Raw genomic sequence first — 24,997 nt, 5'->3', positions numbered from 1 at the left:
AAGGTGAATGAAGTGACCCAAGGACCCACAGAATCCTCCACTGCTTTCTTAGAAAGCCTGTAGGAAGCATATAGAATATACCTTCCCCATAGATCCTGAGGCCCCTAACTACCTTCCAGAAGGCACAAGGCTCCATGAGACAGCCTTTGCCCTGTATAATCCCACCTGAAAAACAAATATATACTGTGTTGGACTTAAAAGATGCTTTCTTTAGTATCCCATTGGCAAAGGGAAGTCAACTCTTTTTTTTTTTTTTTTTTTGCCTTTGAATGGACAGCAGACTCAGAACAAAGCACCAGTGGGCAACTATCCTGGACTAGGCTTCCACAGGGATTTAAAAACTTCCCCACCCTCTTTGGTGAGACACTTCATACAGACTTGCAGGCCTTTTGCAAAGAAATACCAAGGCCACTATCCTACAATACATGGATTACCTTCTCCCAGCTGCAGAAATGGAGGAGGAGTCCCGCCTGCTCAGCATGGCGGAGGCGGTGGCAGCGGCGGTGCTCCTGCCCCTCCGTCGCCTCCCCGCAGCCTCTTCCCCGCGTTGGCGGGGAGGGGCCGGTAGTTGTAGACGCCCGCCCCTGCTCGGAGAAGGTGAAGGAGGATAAGATACTGGACAAAAGTAGATGCCTACCTCATGGTACAGTCTTCCTGTGGGGAAAGTTCATGCTGAAAAACTGAAGCAACTAGTGGGTGAATATGATCAAATTTCTCTACCAAGCTGTCAGTCTGATAAAGAAAAACCCTTTTTGTCACCCTAATGAAGCATTCAAACAAGTCCTGTGACTCTTTTCAAGATGAACTTGAAAATTACATTAAAGCACAGAAAGCCAGAGGCCTAGAGCCACAGACTTCTTTCAGAAGGATGAGAGAGGACTATTTAAGAAATGGTAGGTACAGAGAAGAGGTTGATTCCAGACCCAGGTATAGAATGTTTGACCCAGGATTTCCATCTGGAACCATCCAGACCTATCCAAGATCATGCAGTATTTCACAAATTGTAGAGAACCGGTTCCCAGCTCACAGCAGCAAGCTGTCACTAGACTCTCTGGGTTACTGTCAGTTTAGCAGGGACTATTTCTCAGAAAAAAGCAGTGCCCCTGAACTTTAGTCAGCAAGAATACAATTGTGGCTCATACAGCCTAGAGTTTGGAGTTCACAAACACCTCTGCTCAGGTTACAGCGCCAGTGACTCTCATGCCAGTCATAAACACATGCATTCATAAAGGAAAAGGCACCTAGAGGAAGACAAAGAACTGAGAAAGAGCGGCCCAAGCATGAGAGAGAAAGAAGTTCTGAGGAAGTGGATTTAAACAAACAAAAGAGCATCCATAGAAAGAAACCGAAGGGAGAAACAGAAACTGAACCAGTCAGTACAGAAAAGCTTAAGACTCGAAAAGAGAGAAAGCCGAGATGAAGCCTATAAGAGAGAGGACCGCAAGCGCAGAAAGAAGAAGAAGGAACAGGGCGAAGAAAGGACAGAGGAAGAAATGCTCTGGGACCAGTCTATCCTTGGATTTTGAAACTCTTCAAATGGTTCTCCTGGGATTAAATTGAAAAATATTTGAGGACCTTGGTTTCATGATACTCATGCCACTTATCCTATGTCAAGAGGTACTTTAATTTCTGACAGTGAGCACAAAGTATTTAGTTTGCTTGTTTTCCAATATGAAAATTACATTTTCTAAAAGCGTCATTACATCTTTCTTACATATAATTTCCCTTTATGAGAGTGGTGCTGCTTTTTGTTAAATTGCTGTGATGGAATTATTTTCCCATGGGAGACCCATTTATTTTAAATTGGAGGGTTAACACTTTGCAGAATCTATGTTTTGGTTGGGTTTGTTTTAGTTTTGTGTCAGGTATTTTTATGCTTACTGGTTTTCTATGAAGCAATTTAGACTTCCTTTGTTAGATCTAACTTGCAGTGCTGGAGAGTGAAATACGTTATAATAAGCTTATCTTACATACAGTTCCAAAAGTTTCAGCATCTTCACACAAATTCAGTTTCTAATCTGGGAATGTTTATAATAAAGTTCTAATTTCTGAAAAAAAAAAAAAAAACGAAAAGAAAAGAAATGGAGGAGGAATGCCACTTGCCACTCTGACACAGAGTGTCTCCTGCACAACTTAAAACATCTGGGCTATTGTGTATCAGCCAGAAAGGCTCAGCTGTATGTATGTAAAGCAACCTACTCCAATGAAAGGAGGTAAGAGTGTGCCATTGGCCTCTAGGATTCAGACCATCGCTCAAATCCCCATTAAGAGATAGATCCCAGAATTTCTCAGTGCTATAGGGTATTGCAGATTTTGTATCCTAAGGTTTGTTGCTGAATTAGACAAGCGTCTATATGAGACCATGAGAGGACCAAAAAAAAAAAAAAAAAGAAAAACAAACATTCCAAGAACTAAAGTTAGTTCTGACATCGGCCCTTGTCCTTGCACTTCCAGACTTAACCAAACCCTTCCACTTGTACATGGTTGAAAAGAAGGGGACAGCCAGGGGCATCATACTGGGGCCATGGCATTGCCAAATGGCCTACTTGTCTAAGAAGCTAAACCTAGTAGCCACTGGTTAGCCACCCTGTCTCTGGGCTATTGCAGCTGCTGCTATTCTCACAAAGGACACTGAAAAATTAACCTTGGTCCAGACTTTATCAATTATGGCTCCACATATGATACAGGTTCTTTTGAAAGTCCCCCCACCCCAAACCTATGGCTCTCCAACTCTCACATAACCCACTATCAGGCCTTGCTCTTAGATCAACAAGGACACAGTTTCACTAAACTGAGGCTTTGAAACAAGTTTCCCTGCTTCCCGAAGCTGATGAGGCATCAACCTACATGACTGCTTAGAGATGCCCTCCGCCTTCCATGGACTCCAACTACACCTGACAGATGTGGCTTAACTAGACCCTGATATGGTGATGTATTCTAATGGCAACAGCTTTGTTGTGGACAGAATCAGGTATGCAGGGGCGGTCGTAGTAACTTTGGAGGAAACACTGTGGGCTGAGGCCCCACCTCAGAGTACATTGGCTCAGAAAGCTGAACTGATAGCACTGACCAAGGCTCTGATACTGGAAAAAGACAAAACAGTGAATGTCTACACAGACATCTGTTTTGCCTTTGCCATGGCACATGTACATGGAGTCATCTACTAGGAGTGAGGGGTATTAACAGCAGAAGGTAAAGACATTAAAAATTTAAAAAAATAATAAATTCTAGACTTATTGGCTGTCATTTGGGTGCCTACTAAAGTGGCTGTAATCCATTGTCTGGGTCATCAGAAACGGATACCACAGAAGCAAGAGGGAACAGATTGGCAGACTCAGCAACAAAGAGTGCTGCCTCTCAGCATCCATCAGTTTGTCTGGTCACCTTCCTGGCACCCACTTTTTCTGAGTGACCAACATACACAAAACAGGACCTACAGCTCACCTCTCATCTTATGAAGGAACAGACCCCACAAAGATGGTAACAACTGGAAAATGGACAACTGCTGCTGCTCCAAGCCCAAGGACAGAGACTAGCTAAGCAATTTCTCTACATTTTTTTATACCTAGCTTAGAGAAAAATAGAAGTCACTTCCTTGTAGGAGCTCATAAAAGAATGGAATCAAACACATTTTAAAGCAGATGGGGATGGTAGATAAGTAAGAGGCTCTGCCAATGGTAGGTAAACAGGAGGCTCTGCTGGTCTGAATAGCATTACCATGGGCCTGCATTATTGAGCAAACTCCTTAAGAGCAGATAAGCAGGAGACTCCTGGTTGCAGGCCTACATCACACCCCCAGGTGCTTCCTGTAACTTATTTATGGCTTAACACCCATCCTGTTTTTTTTTTTTTTTCCCCCTTCCTTCTACAAACATCATGTGGTATTTCCAATAAAAGCTGACACTCTGAACAGTTTGGGGCTGCACTCTGAGATTCTGACCTCTGGGGTGTAGACCTAGTATACCAGACTTTACTCTTTTGCTTTTCTTAATTTTTTAACCAATAAAACTTTGCCTCAGCTGGTCATGGTGGCTCACACCTTTAGCAGAGGTAGTAGGATCACCATGAGTTTGAGGCCAGCATGAAACTATATAGTGAGTTCCAAGTCATCCTGGACCAGAGTGAGACCCTACCTTGAAAAAAAAAAAAAAAAACACTTTGCCTCACATTCCATGAGTCAATGGTCTTACTTGTGTGATACCAGAACCCATAACATAACCATGGGCATAATATTCTCATTATACTCATTTCTCATCTGAATACCTACACTCTGCTATTCTTTCTAAAGAAACCACCATTTGTTCTTCTAACTTTCTATCATGGGGAAACTCAGGGTGGATGTTATGGATGTTTCTTCTAAATCTCCCTATGCAAGATCCTAGATTCTACTTTCTCAGCATTTACTCTAATCTCTCTTTGAAAGCCTGAGTTTCTTTTAAATAAATTTTATGAACTTCCCTCCATGTACTTGTGGCTCTACTCCAGACTTTCACTAAAAACCTCAATTTTCTTTAATTTCACAAAGTGTGTGGTATTTTCCTCATGAGTGCATTTCCTCCCTCCCATGTGTTTAGGATTCTGCTCTAGCCTCCCTTCATAGACCCCAATCTCCTTTAAATAAACCCCCAAACTTGTGAATTTTTTCCTAAATGATCTTAACAATTCATAATTTATCCTTCTTGAGTTTGTCTTTATTAATTCTCTATTAAAGATAGGACCAAAACCAAAATTTAGGGTTCATAAATTCTGGGGGACTCCTCTTGCACTCCATAATCTTACAACATATTTAGTCATTCCAAGGAACTACATAAAATAGAAAAATTGTCACGAGCCATAAAGCAAAAGCCTCTCCATTTTGCCTGGGCCTGTTCTTAAGTTGACTCATTTATCAGAAAGCTGGTCCATCCACTTGTGGTTAGCAATGTCAGACAGCAGACTGTTTATAGAATCTTTTCGTTTGCAAAAGGCCAGTTTGTGGTCAGGCTGTCAAGCTCTTGAGGCAAGATTAGATAAACACCTGGTTACATCTCCTCTAGGTTCCCTAACAATCCCAAGGCCCTAAATCATGTCAGTCAGCTTACTCCCCCTTATTACTGCTATATAACCACTGTGTTAAAAATAAAATTTGAAACCTTGATCAGACTCTAGACTTGGTCTCCTTCTTTGTGTCTGTCTTGTCTCTCATCCAGGTTAATTTCCCCTCGGGTCCTTGTTTAACTCCATGCTGGCTGGGCAAAAAATTACAATATATATATATATATATATATATCACATATATATATATATATATATCTTTGCTCAGACACACTGCGGAGAAAAGGAAGAAGCAAAAAGGGTGGAACTTTCCTGTCTTTCAAATGCTAACTGACAGGTAACACATCTGAGGCTAAAGGGTGGCAGGAATCAATGAATATGCTTACTTACCTGCTAGATTCTTGGTCTGTAGAGGAACAACAACAACAACAAAAACAAAAACAAAACAAACAAACAAAACAGTAACCCATTATAATTGTAAGGAGCTTACAACTTTCTTTCTAAATTTAAAACTGGCATCTCCTTACTATAAGTGTAAGTTTATATCATCTACTTTCTCTAGATACCTATGACTTAAATACTAAATTTATTTACTGTAGATTTTAACCTGTTCCTATGCTTTTACAATAGCTTATAAAAAAAATGCTTCATGTTAATTTGTCACCTTTAAATGGAAGTCTTAGGACATGTCATAGTACTAAGAAATAAAAATGCTTTAATTTATTTGATGTTTTAAAAATTTGTTCACAAACGAACAATTAATAAAACCTTCATGAGTAAGCTATGAAATTCTTATAAATCAAGTTGTCTGGTTGTCATTTTTCCTGCATTCAATTTTAAAATGTAAAGATTTTTGGTGATATAAGTAATAAGAAAATTTTAATTTTTTTAACTTTATTAAAATTTTTTGTTTATTTTTATTTATTAATTTTAGAGCGACAGACAGAGAGAGAAAGAGGCAGATAGTGGGAGTGCCAGGGCCACCAGCCACTGCAAATGAACTCCAGACACGTGCACCCCCTTGTGCATCTGTGTCCTGAGGAATCGAGCCTTGAACTGAGGTACTTAGGCTTCATAGGCAAGCACTTAACTGCTAAGCCATCTCTCCAGCCCTTAAACTTTATTGCTATTTTATTTATTTGAGAGAGAGAGAAAGAGGCAGAGAGAGGGGGAGAGAGTGGGAATGTCAGACCTAAAGGAATACATCTAAGGCCTCTGAGCCATTATGGCATTCTCAAGGACCCATAAGAGATTAAATATTAGCAAAGAGGGCTGGAGAGATGGCTTAGTGGTTAAGCGCTTGCCTGTGAAGCCTAAGGACCCCGGTTTGAGGCTCGGTTTCCCAGGTCCCACGTTAGCCAGATGCACAAGGGGGCACACGCATCTGGAGTTTGTTTGCAGAGGCTGGAAGCCCTGGCGCACCCATTTTCTCTCTCTCCCTATATCTGTCTTTCTCTCTGTATCTGTTGCTCTCAAATAAATAAATAAATAAATAAATAAATAAATAAATAAATAAATAAATAAACCCTGTTCCTCCTGCTGCTTGGGGCTCTTGTACGGAACCACTGCATTGGTGAAGTCAAAAGACCGAGCTTAAGCCCCAAAATAAAGCTCTTTGCCCTTGCATACAAGTTTGGTTCTCCTTGGTGGTCACTGGGGGAGCCGAGAACTTGGCATAAATTTGGGGGCTCGTCCCAGGACTCCAATCTTCTCAGAGACTGCTGAGGACCACCAACACATGGAGCTCAGGTCGCTGGCTGGTAAGTGTGCTTCTGTCTTGTGCTTCTGTGTTTTGTCTTTCCTGAGAACTTGTCCTTAGTTCTTCCATGCATTAGAAAACAGTGGTTGGGGTGGATGCGCCCCTAGAGGCCACTTCATTTGAACAGTGTGTCCTGGGTGCCCCAGGCCAACCAGAAAGGGATTCCATTCCTTTGGTAGATTTGCAGAGGCAATGCGGATTGCTACCATGGAAGGGTGAGAGCTAATTGTCTAAATTTTTTTTGTAGTCACTGACCAGCTGAACTCTTTTGCTGTCTCTTTGTTCTGCTCTTTGTTGGAATTACTGTTTGTGTGGTTGGACTGATGGAACAGACACAGACTACCCCGCTTTCTTTAGCAATGGACCATTTTCAGAACTTGAAATTTAGAGCTCCTAGCCTTCCTGTAAAGAAAAAAAAAACGTAAACTCATTGTTCTCTGCAGGAACAAATGACCCACCTTTAATGTGGGTTGTCCACTAGAGAGCACCTTCCACCTATAGATCATACAGCAAGTCCAGAAAAATAGCTTCCAAGAACCTCATGGCCATGCAGACCAGAAACTTTATATCCTGGTTTGGCGGGCTCTGGTGGAAGACACACCCCCCCCTTTTTTCCCCTTCAGGTGCTCGGAATCCTTGGGCCCCCAGCAGGAGTCTGGTCCATTACCTCCACGTGTACTAGACAGACCCCTGGAGAGTGCCGGAAGTAAGGCAGGGCTGATTTAAGTGTATACAAGCCCCGCCCAGCTGCAACAGTGTGCCAAAAAGCAGCAAGAAAAAAAAATCGTGTCAACTTTGTTGCTTTTGTTATCATAAATATAATTACTGAATTTATGTTCTAGGTCAACTTCAACTTTCATAGAGGATTATTAAAAACAACAGAATTCTCTCTAAAGTGGTAACTTATAATTTGTCAGATATTTAAAAAAAAATTGTAATGTACTTAAAAGGAAGAAGCAACTGACCTGACTTCTAGGCCAGCCTGCCTCAAGATAGCAACAATATTTGCCTTAGTTTAGTGTCTTATTGGTATAATGACAAAAAATTTTCTTTAGACTACTCACTTGTTAGTGAGTAATAGGATTAATTAATTCGGTGTCGTTTTTTATAATAGCCATAAGAAAGGTGGTTAATAATGGGATGAGATGAATTGAGTGAAGGAACTGGGAAGGAATTTTTCAATGCTGGGACATAGAATGCTCATTAAAAATGCTTTTTGAGTGGTACTTACATGAGAATGTTGAAGTATGTGGATAAAGATGTGTGTATGTAGGAAAGAATTTTCAGGCTAAACCTAAATGCCATGCCTAAAGTTAGAGATTTTTCAACTGTTTACAGACTCTTAAGGATACTCTAAAAGTACTATATAGGGACACAGTCTTAATCTAAATTCATCTTACATTAGACACAGGTGATGCCTATGCTAGGTAGGTCATAAAGTCATAAGTACAGATGTAATTGGAGGTTTAACCAGGTTAAACATAGACAAGAGTCTATCACCTTTTGTTTTGCAAATGGGTAAATTCACTATGTAAGAACAAACAACTTCAGAATAGAATAAGGAATGTCAGGATGCTTATCTCTCTGCTCTGCAATTTTATTTTACTCTTGCTTTCCAATATATGCTACTTAAATTCATAAAAAGCTGGACTCTGAAAAAAAAATGGATAGAACCCCTTTATCTCAGACCCCATGCAAGTTTAAGCCATGTGTCCCCCAGACTCTGACTGAGACAAAATGGGCAATTGTCTCTGACAAGAAAAAAAAATAAGGAGTACAGCATATAACTGTGGTTCTCTTTAGTTCTTCTCTTTTAAACACCTAAAGTCACATCTGTTATATAAAATTTCTCACTAGACAAAATGTTAAATAGGTAAACTGAGTCAAGGCATTTGATCAGGTTACAAACTCCTTACATAAGGGGGACAAGCATCAGACTTACCTAATGTGTAGATCAGGGGAAGGGCCCCTTCACTGGAACATTTCATTGAATTAAATCTAATGTTTACCTGATGCCAAGGTATTAATCAGTGGAGAAACTGAGTCTTATGATAAAGCCTCATTCATTAGCAGGTCACTGATGCTAATTTGTTATGATTTAAAGGTTATAAAATGGCTTTAAGATTCTCTCAGTAAAGTAAATTAGGTTCCTCTTTTCATCAAGGTTTTAACTATTCTTAAAAGAAAGGCTCACATGGAAATGGTTAATTTCCAAAGACATTGTGACTTTACAGATATCTTCTGTCTTATTTATGCTAATTCTACTGAATCGTCATAACTAGGTTTAATCACTTAGGTATAAATGTGATTTAATTTCAGTAATAATAACTTAAGTCTTCCTGGGACTTGTTATGATAACTTGCTTAAGCTTTATCAAATTCAAGTCATAGATAGAACATAAAAATTGTTTTATGTTAATAAAAATTTCTATGGTACATAAAATCAATAGTTATCAAGTTCAAGACAAAATCATTGGTTGTCAAATAAAGTTTTTTCTTTCAAAAAGGTTTATCAAGGGTTATATTAATATTTACCTAGCTGTTTTGGCTCAGAAAAGACCACATTCTATTCTATTGTATGTAAAGTAAATGTCTCAATTTTGGCATCTTAAGTCCAGTGCTTATAACAAAATTAATTGTTAAGACATATTCCCTACTTTAGGGTATAGACTCATGCTCAAACAATGGTCCTCATCTGAAAACAATATATATATACATACATTCAAGCACCATGATTCTGTTTCCAATGTTCTCTGGGTAATTTGTACCCATACAGGTATCTGAACTAGTCAAAGATGCTTTCAAACACAGGTGCTAAGACCTTACACTGTCTTACTTGTCCTTTTCTGATAATTTCTAGGTTAAATTAGTTAAGTTTATGAATCAACTGGTACTGTTTTCAAGACTGGTACCAGGTTCTGCCTATAGTTAAAAATGTTAGATATTTAAAATGTAATATGTGCCTACTTTCTATACTTCAGATATATGTCTTATGCTGCCACAGTACAACAAAAATTTTAAAGATAGGACAAAATGATTTTAAAAGCCCTTGTGCCATTCTTTTAACTAAGTCTATTTCAGTAATCAAATGTGCTCTATATGTACATACATCCAGGCTGGTGTAACTTCCTTTCTAAGTGTGTTAATCACCTACATAGAAGCCAAGGCCAATTGGAATCATTGGAGTAAAAAGTGTCCATATTTTGGCCTGTACTCCCATGTATGAGGCCACTGGAGATGATGGGACACTTCTACACTGGACCCTGGTTAGTCACCTGTCTTCCTGATCAGGGAGGATATGGAGACCCAAACAAAATTAGTGTACAATGTGACACAGAAGAGTCACAATTGAGGAGCAATCAGTCCTCCTGACTTCCCAAAGAAGGGAAAACTACTTGGCCAGTATGGCCCTGACACATCCTCACAGGCAAAAGACACCAGTAAGCTATAGGGCTACTCCTGTGTCCCTAAAGTCTCTTTGGAGAGCCGTTCATGAACTCCAGAATTAATCCTTAATTAACTTTTGGCTATCTGATGGTCTTAAACACTCAGAGAGAAATGTATAACCTAATATACAAAATACCTTACATATATGAATGGCCTATTAAGTAACACAAGAGCTTTCCAAGAGGGGAAACAAACATTAAGACATCTTTTCCCCATAGTTTTAATTCTATAATAATAATAATAATAATAATAATAATAATAATAATAATAATAATAAAAACAAATAGAGATGTTCCAAGGGTTATTTTCAAATCTAAAATATGTAAATATGTAAAATATATAAATAATCTGGGAGACTGGGTGCCATGAGACACTGGAACCCCACTGGAAGGGACCCTACATCTTCACCCTGACCATATCTACCACTGTAAAAATGGACAGAATTGCCACTTGGATTCATTTCGCCCACCCATATCTGACCAGAAGATCCACTGGCTGAACCTGAGAACTATCTGCCACGATGGAAATGCAGCACCTCATTCAAGCTTCAACTCCTGATGCTGACTGTGCTCCTAACTGTACATATTGTGGCAGCTACTCCCCACTAACTTTATAATCTGAGCTGGATAATAACCAACACTGCCACGGAGGAAATTCTTGCCCCACAGGGAACCTGGTTTCCTGATTTGATCTTTGACCTCCATAACTAGTGGGTTACTCATAGAACTCTGTGGCAAATCAGGAAATTTCTTATTTCTATGTATGCCCTGGGCACTTAGGGAAAGCAAGAATCAAAGGGGGCTGTGGGGAATCTGAAGCCTTCTACTGTGCTGGCTGGCAATTTGTGTCTACTGGAACCTGTGTACTAAGCAGGACCTTATCACCATGGCACTGAACCAGACCAGGGACCAAAATGGACCATGTTACCTCCATCACTTAAAAGGAAATAAGACCGATAATTTCATTTCTCTCAAGTTTACAGAAAAAGAGAGACAGGTGTCCTGGGATAATGAAAAGACCTAGGGAATAAGACTGTATGTTACTGGGTATGATCCAGGTGCCTTATTTACTGTCTGGTTGGTGACATTTCCCAATGCAGGCCTGGATGGGACAAGAACAGGCATTGCAGCACTCACCTTTCAAGAAAAACATCAAATATAATCTTAGACATTCAGAGTCTAAAAATGTACATTACTCACTTAGCTGAGGTTGTATTACGGAATAGACAGGGGTTGAACTTATTATTCCTCCAGCAAGGGGAACTATGTGTGGCATTCAGGGAAAAATGTTATTTTTATATTAACCATTCAGGTATAATTAGAGACTCAATGGTAAAGGTACAAGAAAATTAAAAAAAAAAAAAAGCTGATAGAGGATGGGTTGAGTCATGGTTCAGTCATTCCCCATGGTTAACAACTCTACTATCTGCTTTAGCAGGGCCATTACTTTTATTTTTGTTACTAATCATAATAGGACCTTCCATTATTAATAGATTAGTTGCTTTTTGTAGGTAATGCATTAATATAGTACAGCTTATGGTTTTAAGGTCACAGTATATACCATTAGACTCCACTCACTAATTCAATTGGGATCCAAGACTGGCTCCTCATGGTACAAAGAGAAGGGGGAATGAAGGACCCAGAAGCTAAATGATTCCATGACAGGCTTCAGTAGAGCGCTGCTCTGGTTAGGCCTAAATTGCAAGTTCAGCTTAAACAAAGAAACTAAGGGGCAGCTTCCCTGCCCCCTGCCCAGGACACCTGAGACTGGCCAAAGACTTGTCCCTCCTGCCTCCCTGTCTCAGCCAATCAAAATACATACAAATGTTATTTACTGTTTGTTGCTTAGTTACCTAGCTCCCACCTGCCAACCTTGCTGCCAATGTCCTAAGAAATCAACCAATCATGTACCCATTCCCTACTTCTTTGTTCAAATCCCTATAAAAAAACTGACTCCTGCTGCTCAGGGCTCTTGTACAGACCCACTGCGTTGTTGAAGTCATGATACCAAGCTTAAGCCCAAAAATAAAGCTCCTTGCCCTTGAATACAAGTTTTGTTCTCCTTGGTGGTCACTGGGGGTGCTGAGAACTGGGCATAACAGTCACTTATTTATTTCTCTGTGTCTTTGTCATTTGCATATAGAAAGGCTACTGATGTTGTGTATTGATTTTGTGTCCTGCTACTTTGCTAAAGTAGTTTATCACCCTTAAGTATTTTGGAATGGAGGCTCTCAGATCTCTTACATATAGAATCATGTTGTCTGTGAATAGTGCTAACTTGATTTCTTCCTTTCCAAGGTACATCCCCTTTATTTCTTTCTCCTGTCTTACTGCTTGAGCTAGGACTTCCAGTACTATATTAAGGAGCAGAGGTGAGAGTGGACACTCCTGTCTTGTTCCTGATCTCAATGGGAATTCCTTCATTTTCTCTCCATTAAGTAGTATTAGGGCTTTTGGAGCTTTGTATATAGCCTTTATTGTGTTAAAGGTAGTCATGAGCCCTAGTGGTGTAACATCTGCTGGTGTCTGGAAAAATGTATATACTATGCTTATTGAACTGCCCAGTAAGCACTTCTCTTAATATTTATACCCTTATATTAATGCTACTCTCACTTTGGGTAGAGAATCTTCTCTTTTCAGATGGCAGTGACCTTGGGATGACTCAGAAGGTATCATAGTGCTGGAAAGAAGTGACTGGAGTAATGAGTAACATCTTGATCACGCCTTCCAAGGCTCAGGGTCTAATGTGGAAGAGGTGGCGGAAAGAATGTAAGAGCCAAAGGAAGGGTAGGACTCCTTACAACATGCTCCCTCCAGACATAAAATGGCCTGGATATCCATGACCTCATAGTGCCTGACACTACCTACACAAGACCATCATAAGAGGAGGAAAAGATCATGACATCAAAATGAAAGAGAGACTGATTGAGATGGGGAGGGGATATGATGGAGAATGGAATTTCAAAGGGGAAAGTGGGGGAAGGGAGGGAATTACTATGGGATATTTTTTATAATCATGGAAAATGTTAATAAAAATTGAGAAAAAAATAAAAATAAAAAATAAAAAAGGTATAAACTGTGCTGATTCTCTCTAATGTTTTGATCATGAAGTGAGGTTGTATTTTGTCAAAGCCCTTTTCTATATCGATCGAAATGATAATGTGGTTTTGTGTTTAGCCTTGTTTATGTAGTGTACTACATTGACAGATTTCCATATGTTGAACCACCCCTGCTTTCCTGGGATGAAGTCCAGTTGATCAAGGTTGATAATGGATTTGATGTGTTGTTGAATTCAGTTTTTGAGGATTTTGTTCAGGATCTTTGCATCTAAGTTCATCAGGGAAATAGGCCTCTAGTTTTCTTCTCTTGCAGCATCTCTGTCTGGTTTTGGTATTAGGGTGATAGTAGCTTCATAGAAGGAGTTGGGGAGCTTTCCTTGCTCTCCAATTTTGTGGCACAATTTGAGAAAGACTGGTTTCAGTACTGCCATGAAAGTTTGATAGAATAGCTGAGAAGCCATCTGCTCCCAGACTCTTCTTTTTGGGGAGGTTTTTCATCACCTTTTCAATTTTAATGGGTGTGATAGGTTTGTTTAGATTAATCTTCACTGAGTTTAGCTTTGGTAGACAGTATGTGACTAGGAATTTATCCATTTCCTTTATATTTTTCAATTTTGTAGAGTAGAGGTTTTTGAAGTAAGAACTGATGATTCTCCCAATTTCACTTATGTCTGTTGTGATCTGTCCTTCTTCATTTCTAATGTTGTTAATTTCAAGCGCCTTTTTTTCACTTGATCAAATTGGCCAGGGGTTTGTCAATCTTATTTATTTTTTCAAAGAACAAACTTTTTGTTTCATCCATTTTCTTTATTGTTTTCTAAGTTTCCAATTCATTAATTTCTGCTCTGATTTTAATTATCTCTTTCTGTCTGGAGCTTTTTAGGTTGGATTTTTCTTGCTTTTCCAATGCCTTCAGGTGGATGGCTAGGTTATTGATTTGGGATTTCTCTGTCTTTCTTATGAAAGCATTTAGTGCTATGAATTTTCCCCTGAGGACTGCCTTCATTGTATCCCAGCCAAATTTTACTGTTGAATTCCCCCAGAAGGAGCACTCATAGTAATTAGTATCATAGGCAGGGAAAATGCAAGATTCCCTCCTCTTAAAAAGTTGCAAAATGACAGGATTTTAAAGCTGCCATGTAGCCCTAAGGGAAGTTCAAAACTCTCCCTGGAATTTAAGAAGAAAAGAATTGGAAAGGGGGTTATGATGCCCCACTCTGTTCCCTAGGGGCAAGTAGTAGATGAGGAATAGTTAAGTTCTGGATGAGTCCCAGGCAGATGCTAAAATCTGAGAAAACTATTGTGTGAGAACATGCTGTGGCTGGGAAAGCTCTCCCTAGCAAGGACAATAGTGGCAGACTGCATATGATTAGGCATCTGAAATGTGTCACTTCATACTTTGCCCTGAAGGGCTTGATCTGCAGATGACCAGGTGGCCCTGGGAGTAAGAGAGCAAACCTAACACACAAGTCTCACTGTTGGGCACAGACAAGACACTGACTACTCTGGGGTTTATGTTGCCCCCAGGAGAATCCCAAATGGCTCTTTTTTTTTGAGGTAGGGTCTCACTAGTCTGACCTGGAATTCACTATGGAGTCTCAGAGTGCCCTCGAACTCATGGCAATCCTCCTACCTCTACCTCCTGAGTGCTGGGATTAAAGGTGTGCACCACCATACCCAGCAAATGGCTCTTCTTTCTTAGCTTCCCTGCCTTGCAGAGACAGGGGGCTGCAGGCACAGGGAATCCTGCTGGGAGCATGAAGATAGGTGAGTCCCAAGTTGCTGCAAACAGATGAGAACTTCTTATAAGAAATTTGTAACTGTTTTTAAGTTTATTTTATTTCACTATGCTTCTAAGGAACTACTAACAGAAAACAGAATCAAGATTTATGTTTAAATTTAGAAGTACTCAATACTGAGTTTGTCAGAAATTTTCTAAAATTTCTAATAATGTTCGAATCTGCTTTCATATTTTTTTTTCATTTTTTATTTGTTTATTTATTTGAGAGCGACAGACACAGAGAGAAAGACAGATAGAGGGAGAGAGAGAGAATGGGCGCGCCAGGGCCTCCGGCCACTGCAAACGAACTCCAGACGCGTGCGCCCCCTTGTGCATCTGGCTAACGTGGGACCTGGGGAACCGAGCCTCGAACCGGGGTCCTTAGGCTTCACAGGCAAGCGCTTAACCGCTAAGCCATCTCTCCAGCCCTCATATTTTTTTAAAAAGTGTGTTTCAGGAAAGTTATAAGAAAAGAAGTTTCAAAATCAACAACAAATGATAAAATCTACATGTATATTCTAGGTAAATAGTATCAGTCAAGTCTGGTCTATTCTTTTATAAAAGGGTTATTTCAAAAAGCCTTTTGAGGACAAAAAAATAAAAATAAAATAAAAAATAAAAACCCTTACATGGTCATATTAAAAGTCTTATGGTAAAGAAAATGAAAGTTTTTGTTGATATTATGAGATGAACTGACTAAGGAAGATAAGCTGAATAGGAAACTTACCTTAAATATTGGATGTTAAATATTTGATGAAAAAGATTATTACAAAATGGTTACATAGATTGTAAGGTAAAAATATGTAGATGAAGTTATGAGTAAAGTATGTGGATGACGGTATAAGTAAGCTTGAATGGAAGGTTAAAGACAAAGTTGATTAACTAAATCTGAAAGTACTTGATCAGATTACAGACTCTTTGAGATATAAAATGACTATTTGCCTGGGGCTTACATCAAACTAACAAAGGATGGCCCTGTCTGTTAGCAGGATACTATGGCATTCAGGTTGTAAATTTAAAATGTTAACTCATTGATGTTAATCTGGTCATGATAATGGTTGTAAAAGACTGACTATAGAGTACTAAACCAAGTTAGTTATGTTCTTCTATTTGTCAACCTTGTAAGTAAATCTTAAAGTTAAAATTGTCTGATTATTATTTAATTCTCTAATGAGGTTATTATATCTAAAGCCCTGCCTCAAAAATAAATCTCACAGAGAAACTTACTTTTTTTCCCTATTTGATAAGACAAATACACCACACTTGGAGACAGCAAACAGCATTTATCTGTCATACACTCGGAAACTATTTACTTCATGGTGAACAGTAAAAGAAAATTCTAAATAAAGTTATGTTGTCATTTAAAATGTAATCCCTCAATAAATCCAACAATCACAGTCTTAATACTTTAGATTTAACTTATGTAATTACAGAGCAAGTTTACTGAAGTGTCACATGCAGAATTATATAGTTGGTTAAGGTTTGGGTAGTTATAGATGTGCCATCAGTTTTGTGTCTGTTTGGATTCACTATAGTTCTATAAAATTGATTTGGAGGAGATTGAAAATATTTTTTTTCTGGCTCAGCAGTTAAAGGTGCTTGTATGCAAAGTCAGATTACCTGTATTGCATTCCCCAGTACCCATATAAAGCCAGATGCACGTAGTGAAGCATGCATTTGGAGATTTTTTTTTGCAGTGGCAAGTGGCCCTGGAATTCCATTTCCTCTCTTTGCCATGAGACTTGTCTACTTTTTCATTAGATTATGTCAGTTTTGTCCAGTTCCTCTATTCTTTGGGTATGTTAGAGATAGCTGAATTAATTTCAGAAACTAGCTTACAGATAGGGTGGGCATCTTATTTAGCTTTTCAAAGTGCTAAATCTCATAAAAATATAAGAAAATATTATATAAACATATCCCGATTCCAATGAGTTTTAAAACTTGTACCTTTTTATGTTGTTGCCATAAGGTTCACATTGCTGTCAGAAATCACCTGACCAACAGCAGCCTGTGGGAGAAAAGGTTTATTTTCGTGAACAGACTCAAGGAGAAGCTCCATGATAGCAGGAGAAAATGATGGCATGAGCAGAGGGTGGACATCAACCTCCTGGCCAACAACAGGTGGACAGTAGCCACAGGAGAGTATGGCAAACACTGGCAAGGGGAAACTGGCTAAAATATAATTACTCTGGCCCACAACAATACACTGCTTCCAGGAGGCATTAATTCCCAAATCTCCATCAGCTGGGAACCTAACATTCAGAACACATGAGTTTACGGGGGACACCTGAATCAAACCACCATGCAAATCTTCATATTTAAGCCAAAATGTTACTACATAATCTAGATTTCTTGTTTACTTTGAAATCTGTTAGCAGACCATTTGTTCATAGTTTACTCTGTAGCCTCATGTGCCTTAAATATGAGAACTTTACTTTTGTCAATATCAGACTTTTCCAGATATCAGAATATTGTAATCTGGTTTATATAAATCTATTATGTTTGGTGATCAATAAGCAAAACTATTCAGCTGAGCCAGTCAGTGGTAATAGAATATAAAAGAAAATGAAAACTTTTAGATTTTGTGTTCCATTTGCTTAATGTTATTTTTGGCAAGTAAGATCATTGAAAAACCTTGAAAATTTTTTAAATTTTTCTTAATGTGTTTTTTCTCTTGAAACCAAAGTTAAAGGCTAGGGAAAATTTTACTTATTTACTTTTTTTCAAGGTAGGGGTATGACTCTGTAGTCCCAGACTGGCCTCGAACTCAGAGTGATCCTACATCTGCCTCACAAGTGCTGGGGTTAAAGGCATGAACCACCACACCTAGATGAAACCCTGTAATTTTAAGATGCTTCCTGTTTTGTTCATCCTGGTTTTGCTAAGTGGTTATCACCAAGGTTATAATGTAAGTCTCATAAAAAGTGATTTAGTCATCATTGTGACTTTGTTCTTAGAAAACTGAGAAAAATCTTCTGCTCTATACAATGTTAATATGGTTTCTCTAAGCTTCATATATTCTAACAGTTATAAGTATTGCTTTATATTAAGTTACAAAATAGTTCAATGGTTAAAGATACTTGTTTAGGAAATTACTTTGTGTCTGTCATAATGTCTCTAATACATGTTAAAATCATGCAAGCTTAACTCAACAGTGACCAGGTTTGACTTTATTTTTAAGCTATATATAATCAATCTCAGTCAAGGTTTACTTAAGTAACTCTTTCATTTCTAGTTTAGCAAGTTCATTGCTTATAGATATATTGATACTTAAGACATGTTTCCTGCTCTAGAAAGATAATCTTAAACTCTCCTGTTCTGCTTCCAGTATGGGGGGTAATTGTTACCTGCAAAAGTATACACACTAGCCAAAGTTGTCAGATGCCAAGTTTTAATACCGCCTTATCTTTACTTGACATACAATTTCTAGATTAAATCAATTGGCTTAAAGTAATTGATAAAATAATTGGTATAATATTATTTTCATGGCTATTAAAATGTTCTGCCTGTACTTATAAATGACAGACACTTTTAAAATGTGTATGTTTTCTGTGTTCCAGATCTATCTTACACTGTCACCTAACTTATATACTAATCAGAATGATCTTAAACTATTGTGTAATTCTCTGACCAGATGTGCTTTGCTAACTAGATATATTCTGGACCTTTTTCTTTTTTCTTTTTTGTTTTTTCGAGCTAGAGTCTCATTCTAGTCCAGGCTGACCTGGAATTCACTATGTAGTCTCAGGGTGGCCTCAGACTCATGGTGATCCTCTTACCTCTGCCTCCCAAGTGCTGGGATTAAAGGCATGTGCTACTACACCTGGCTTATTCTGCACCTTTTAAACAAAATCTATTTTGCTAATCAGATATGGACAGTCTCTCTAAGTGGTTAATAACCATATGTAGAAGCCACAGTTAATTGGAAACATCAATGTTAAAAGGATAACCAACATTTTGGACCCTGCTCCCAGGTCAGAAGGCCATAGGACATGTTGGAATACTTGCTAACTTCTAGTCTCTGGTAACTTATCCGTCTTCTTGATCAGGGTAGATTTGGAGACCCAGAGACGAATTTCAAGTCAGTGTATCTGCAACAGAAGTGTCACATTAGGGAAATCAGTCCTTCAGGCTTCCTAAAAGAGGGAGGGCTGCTTGGTCAGCACAGACTTAACTTATCCTAGCAGATGAGAATGTTGAGCATCATAGAACTTCGCACAGGCCTCTAAAAGTCTCTCCTACAGAACCATTATTTGCCTCCAAAATACATAGTTAATTATGGCAGCCTGCAGGGTCTTAATGACCCAGTAAGAAAATATAACTACAAAATATTACAATGTAAACAAAGACTCAGACTAATAGGCACCTCTGTCTGATGCTGCCTTATAATATTAAACTCTAACATTAACTCACACCTTCTGCCTCTGCCTATCCCCAGTTAGCCAGACACTACTGCCTTTAAATGGAAATTCTGAAAAAAAAAAAAAAAAAGTCCTCACTGGCTATGTTCACCTAATAGTTATTAATTTGTACTAGTCTGATCTATCATTGTTTATCTTATTAAAGGAGGAATATCATGAAGGACAGATCTCAGACCCCATCCTAACATGTAAAAACAATTTACAATTCTAGTTGTTTGCATTTGCTGATGTGGGTGGTGCTGGTTATTTGAAATTTTCTCTTTGCTCAGATTTACAGAAGTAAACAAGATTTGCCTGCCATTGATGGTGCTCCATTAAAATTTGCCAGTCCTGTGTCTCACTAATAACAACACCTGCCCTTCAGATGATGGGAACTAACCCCCAAGGCCTCGAGGCAGATTGACATCACTCGTATTCCTCAATTCAGTCATCAGAAATATGTCTTTATGACAGTGGATACTTACTCCCATTATATGTGGGCCCTGGCACAAACAGGAGAACTAAAAAAACTCATACATCTTATGCTCTCTGCCTTTGCCATCATGAGTGTCCCCATCAAATAAAGACTGATAATGGCCCAGCTTTTGTCAGTTTCTCATTCAAAACTTTTTGCATGCAATGGAAAGATCACCTATCATTCAGGAATCCCACATAACCCACAAGGCCAAGGTATAGTAGAAATCACACCAAACCTTAAAAGCCCAACTTAAAAAATAACAGCCCAATAGCTATCTACCCAACCTTCAGTTAGCCATGGCTCTGACTACATTAAACATTTTCAATATATACAAAAACTCCCAATATCCTCCTGTCACCCTCTACTGGCATACACGAGAGACTGCTCCTCCCGTTGTAGTGCAATGCCAAGATCCCTTAGATGGAATATGGAAAGGACCAGACCCCCTCCTCACCACGGGAAGGGGATTTGCTTGTCTTCCCATAGGACTAGCCCAGGCCCATTTAGGTACTGGCTCGAAATGTCCAATTCCACCCCACCGACCAAAGAGATGGCTGGCCTGATGTTGACAAAGCAAAGACAGAAGAAATGGAGAAAGCTCTGCCCCCACTTGTTGAGAAAGGAAGTCCCCTGGGGGGATGTCCATGATGTGGATGCAGCCAAAGCCATATGTCCACCACAGGCCTCCTTCTCGTCCATTTTGTTGGTGGCTTTAACAATCTTATATTCCAATGCAAATGTCTCTCATGATGCTTCTCTCATCACCCCCTCGCCCCCAGTGGACAATGGTGCTTTGAAGCCCAAGAGATCTATCAAGGGGTCAATAAAGTCATTGGCACAGGATATTGCCCTATTAAGGGCTGCCAAGACACTGTCACCTTCCATATCTATCCTAAGTCTGTGGTTTGTACAAATAGCATGGCATGCTTTGCCTATCACCAAACCAACAAAGAGTGCCTTAAAGTCCAGGACTATTATGGAAGATGCTGATACAAGTACTGTGTCATTGACAGCTTTAGGCATCCAGGTGCTGTCTTCAAACTCTGCTGGAAAACTAGAGAATGTACACTCTCCATTAGAGAACTTGGAATGAGCGCTGGAGGATGGGGTAATGGGAAAACTCGATGCTAGTGTCTACTAGTCATCATCTCCTTCTGGTACTGTTCATGTTTCTAGACAGTATATCCCTGCTTCCTGCCCAATACAAATAGTCATCATATTCTCTCACAGGAGAAACAGGTCACAGAAAAAATACAAACAACTATAACATGGACACAATATATCCAATATGCAGCTGACCTTCTCCCCTTTACTAACCATCCTAATGCTTCAAACTGCTTTTTTTGTGCATCTGCTACCCATCTCTTGCTAACTGCAATTCCTATTAATGCCACCCTAGAACACCCTACATCTATAACAAGCTATTGCCAACCCCACTTTACTGATATTCCCCTCTTTGATTTCAGTCAAGGTATGCCTCTCTGCCTGTCCAGCTCTAAGCCAACCAGAGCTAATGCCTCCTCAATATTTCTATAACCAGGACCACTTGTGTCAAGACACCCACTCTCCTCTGGTATAAAGGGCTAACCACCCCATGCATAAATATTTCTTCTGCCACTTACTGTTCCCCAGTCTTGATTGTTCCACAGGTGTATCTCTATGAGGAAGAAGAAGCCACCTATCATCTCCACCTGCACCAACAAAGAGATATTTTAATCCCACTGCTGGTTGGCCTCAGCCTTATGCTATCCCTAGGTGCCTCTGTTGCTGCAGGAGCTGTTCTTGCCCAGACCAACCACCTCACAGGGACTTCTGCCGCAAGCTTGACCAGGCCATGATATCCACTACCAACAGCCTCGAATCTCTTCAGAGACAATTGAACTATCTCACAGGTGTAGTACTTCAAAACCACAGAGCCATAGACCTCATTACTGCTGAATATGGGGGACATTTGTAGTCTTGGAAGAAGAATGTTGTTCTTTTGTTAATGAAGCAAATATTGTTGAGCAATATGTTAAAACTTTCAAAAAAAAAAAAAAAACTCCGCAAGGAGCTGCTTGACTGCTACAAACCTGAGGACACCATCACCTGGTTTTCTAACCCTTTAGTCACTTGGCTTTTCCTCCTCAATAGCCCTCTCCTTGCTATAGGATCTCTATTACTTGTAGCCCCCCTGCCTGATCAAGTTTCTCAGACAACAAATAAGTAATATTGCTAAAGCTTCTACTAATCATGTTCTCATGCACCATTTGTCCTATCTCAGCCTATGGTAAACTATAAAGATCTCACTCTATATAATGACACCCCCCTGTTATAAAAATAAAAGGGGAGCTGTCAGATTTAGGCAGGGCCCTGGGTTAAAGCAAACTTAAGCTGTATGACATGAAGGCCTCAGGCTACGGAGAGGCCACTTCAGCCTGAACCACTGCTGGTCATATCTCAGGGTCTGGACCAGCAGGGGCAGAGGAGCTCCTCCCCCCATTCTCGTGGTTGCAATGAGCCAGGATCCTCCACTCATTCTTGGCAGTTGCAGAGTGCCTGGATGCCTGGGCAAAATCTGGGACCCCAAGATCTGCAGGAAGTAAGGCCACTCCCTTCCCAAGCACAGAATACCTGGACATTCAGCTAAGACTTAGGCTTTGCCCATAACCTTGTGGCCTTTGGTCAGTTGCCTAGGAACTCCTTATATGGTATCAGCCAGAACCTTTGCACACCTTCCCTTTGCCATTGCCTATGTACTGGAATGAATGTCCCCATATTAGGCATAGTGTGATGGTTTGATTCAGGTGTCCCCTATAACTTAGGTGTTCTGAATGCTAGGTTCCCAGTTGATGGGTATTTGGGAATTAATGCCTCCTGGAGGGAGTGTATTGTTGGGGGTGGGCTTATGGGTATTAAAGCCAGTTTCCCCATGCCAGTGTTGGGCACACCCTCCTGTTGCTGTGGTCCACCTTATGTTGGACAGGGGGTGATGTCCACTCTCTGCTCATGCCATCATTTTCCCCTGCCATCGTGGAGCTTCCCCTCAAGGCTTTAAGCCAAAATAAATCTCTTTTACCCAGAAGCTGCTCTTGGGTGATTACCAGCAATGCGAACCTGACTGCAACACATAGGCTAGCAACCTTTAAACACATGAATCCCAATCCTCTTAGGATACTCTTCCTACCTTCAACTGCTTATAAATCCATTTCTCTGACAATAAACCGAGAGCTGTTCATGGAAACTGTCTCCCAAAAGACTTACTTTCACACGCTCACCACCCTGGTTGCCTGGGCGTTTTCAGAGGGACTATGGCCGGCCCTGGAGGGAGGACCCAGGAACCCACTTGTCTGTTATGGGGAAAACCAATTGCTCTATAATTGGACTGGAAGTCCACTTTATGGGAAGGAATGCCCCCGACCTGCGGGGCCAATGTTATGCGGGGTGGTCGAGGAGGGCTGCAACCTGAAAGAATGGGCGGGAAAGAAGAAGGAGACCAAGTGGAGGTTTTGTCAAAGTCTCGTTTAATGTTGGATTTTTTAGCCTTTTTATAATTAACCAGCAGGTAGGGCAATAAGGAGGGGAAAAAGGGGGGAGGGGGTACAAGGAAGGAGGAAGTAGGGCCACCTGGCCATAATCTTCTGGAGCATCTTGTCGTATTTCTGGAATGTCTCTTGTGACATCTCCCAGAGCAGCTATTTGTTCTCGGGGGAGGGGCTGCATGAGAGCTGCTAGTTCTCTTTTGTCCTAGGGCGGTGAGGGGCCATATGAAGGCTGTTAGTTCTTCTTTTGTCCTAGGGTGGTCAGGTCATGGTCTCTGACAAAGGAATACATGCCTGCCTCTGAAAACCTAATCAAAAGCCTATGGCAGGGGAGGTCATGAGGCCTAGGGGTGTAAAGCCTGCTCTTGTCTGGCTAATACATACATTATGCTCACCAAACTGCCCTGTAAGCACTACACTTAATTTTCATATTCATTTATTAACACTATTCTCACTTTTGGTCAGGAAGCTTCACTTTTCAGATGTTGGATGACCCAAAAGGCAATATAGTGATGAGAAGAAGTGATGGAGCACTTCTGGTTTGCAGTCCATGTGGGAGGGCTGGTGAAGCTGGATTCACATGTTCATGAAGGATAGCAGCAACAGGGAAGAAACAAGCACCAGTGATGAGGAAAGGCAGCCAGGCTGATGGCCCTGTTTTCCTGGAGCTGCTTTTAATACAGTCTGTCACATGAAGAGCTGGCCACTCTGAGGTCTTAATCTGTTCCTCAGTCATTACTGGAAATACACTCATAGGCCCACCCAATAAGTGTGTCTTATAATTAACTCCTGGCCTGATAAAGTTGACAATAGTATGAAATTGTCACACATGTATGTGACATTATATTTCCTCCCCACTTCCCTCACCCACAACACAGTTCCTGTCTGGTTAGATTCTTCTCCTCAATATTGTCAACCTAGCATTCCTGCTCCAACAGTACCATGAATTATAAGTTTAATTAAAAAATTTTTTGTTATTTTTATTTATTTATTTGAGAGCGAGAGACAGATAGAGAAAGGGGCAGGTAGAGACAGAGAGAATGGGCATGCCAGGGCCTCCAGCCACTGCGAACGAATTCCAGATGTGTGTGCCCCTTGTGCATCTGGCTAACGTGGGTCCTGGGGAGTTGAGCCTCCAACTGGGACCCTTAAGCTTCACAGGCCAGTGCTTAACCTCTAAGCCATCTCTCCAGCCCTAAGTTTAATTTTTTTAATATTACCTTTTCATTTTTAGAAGCAATGAAATTGATCAGCAAAAGTAATTGTTTCAAAAATTAATTTCACATTTTTATTTCTGATTGCAAAAGAAATTTCAAAACTTGTATAATAACCCTCATATGAATACAAATGTTTTCTATTCTTTTTCATACTTAAACATTGTTTATTTTTTCCAATATAAACAAAATCCAATTACATTATTTGAAAAATCTATGTAAGCAAGGGATATTAATTTAGGATTATTGTCTCCTGGTAATTCATAGCATCTTGTAGCCACGTAGCTATATAATGAAGTATATCTAG

General features: G+C 39.9%; 1 pseudogene; it reads left to right on the top strand.

The window, feature by feature from the left end:
- Positions 1-655: 655 nt before the first annotated feature.
- On the top strand, positions 656-1,526 carry LOC123457442 (annotated as a pseudogene).
- The last annotated feature ends 23,471 nt before the right edge of the window (positions 1,527-24,997 follow it).

The sequence above is a fragment of the Jaculus jaculus genome, unplaced genomic scaffold (assembly GCF_020740685.1).
Source record: "Jaculus jaculus isolate mJacJac1 unplaced genomic scaffold, mJacJac1.mat.Y.cur mat_scaffold_48_1_805434_arrow_ctg1, whole genome shotgun sequence".
NCBI lineage: Eukaryota > Metazoa > Chordata > Mammalia > Rodentia > Dipodidae > Jaculus > Jaculus jaculus.
Note: the sequence above shows the minus strand (reverse complement) of the source record. Positions and strands in the feature narration are given on the sequence as shown.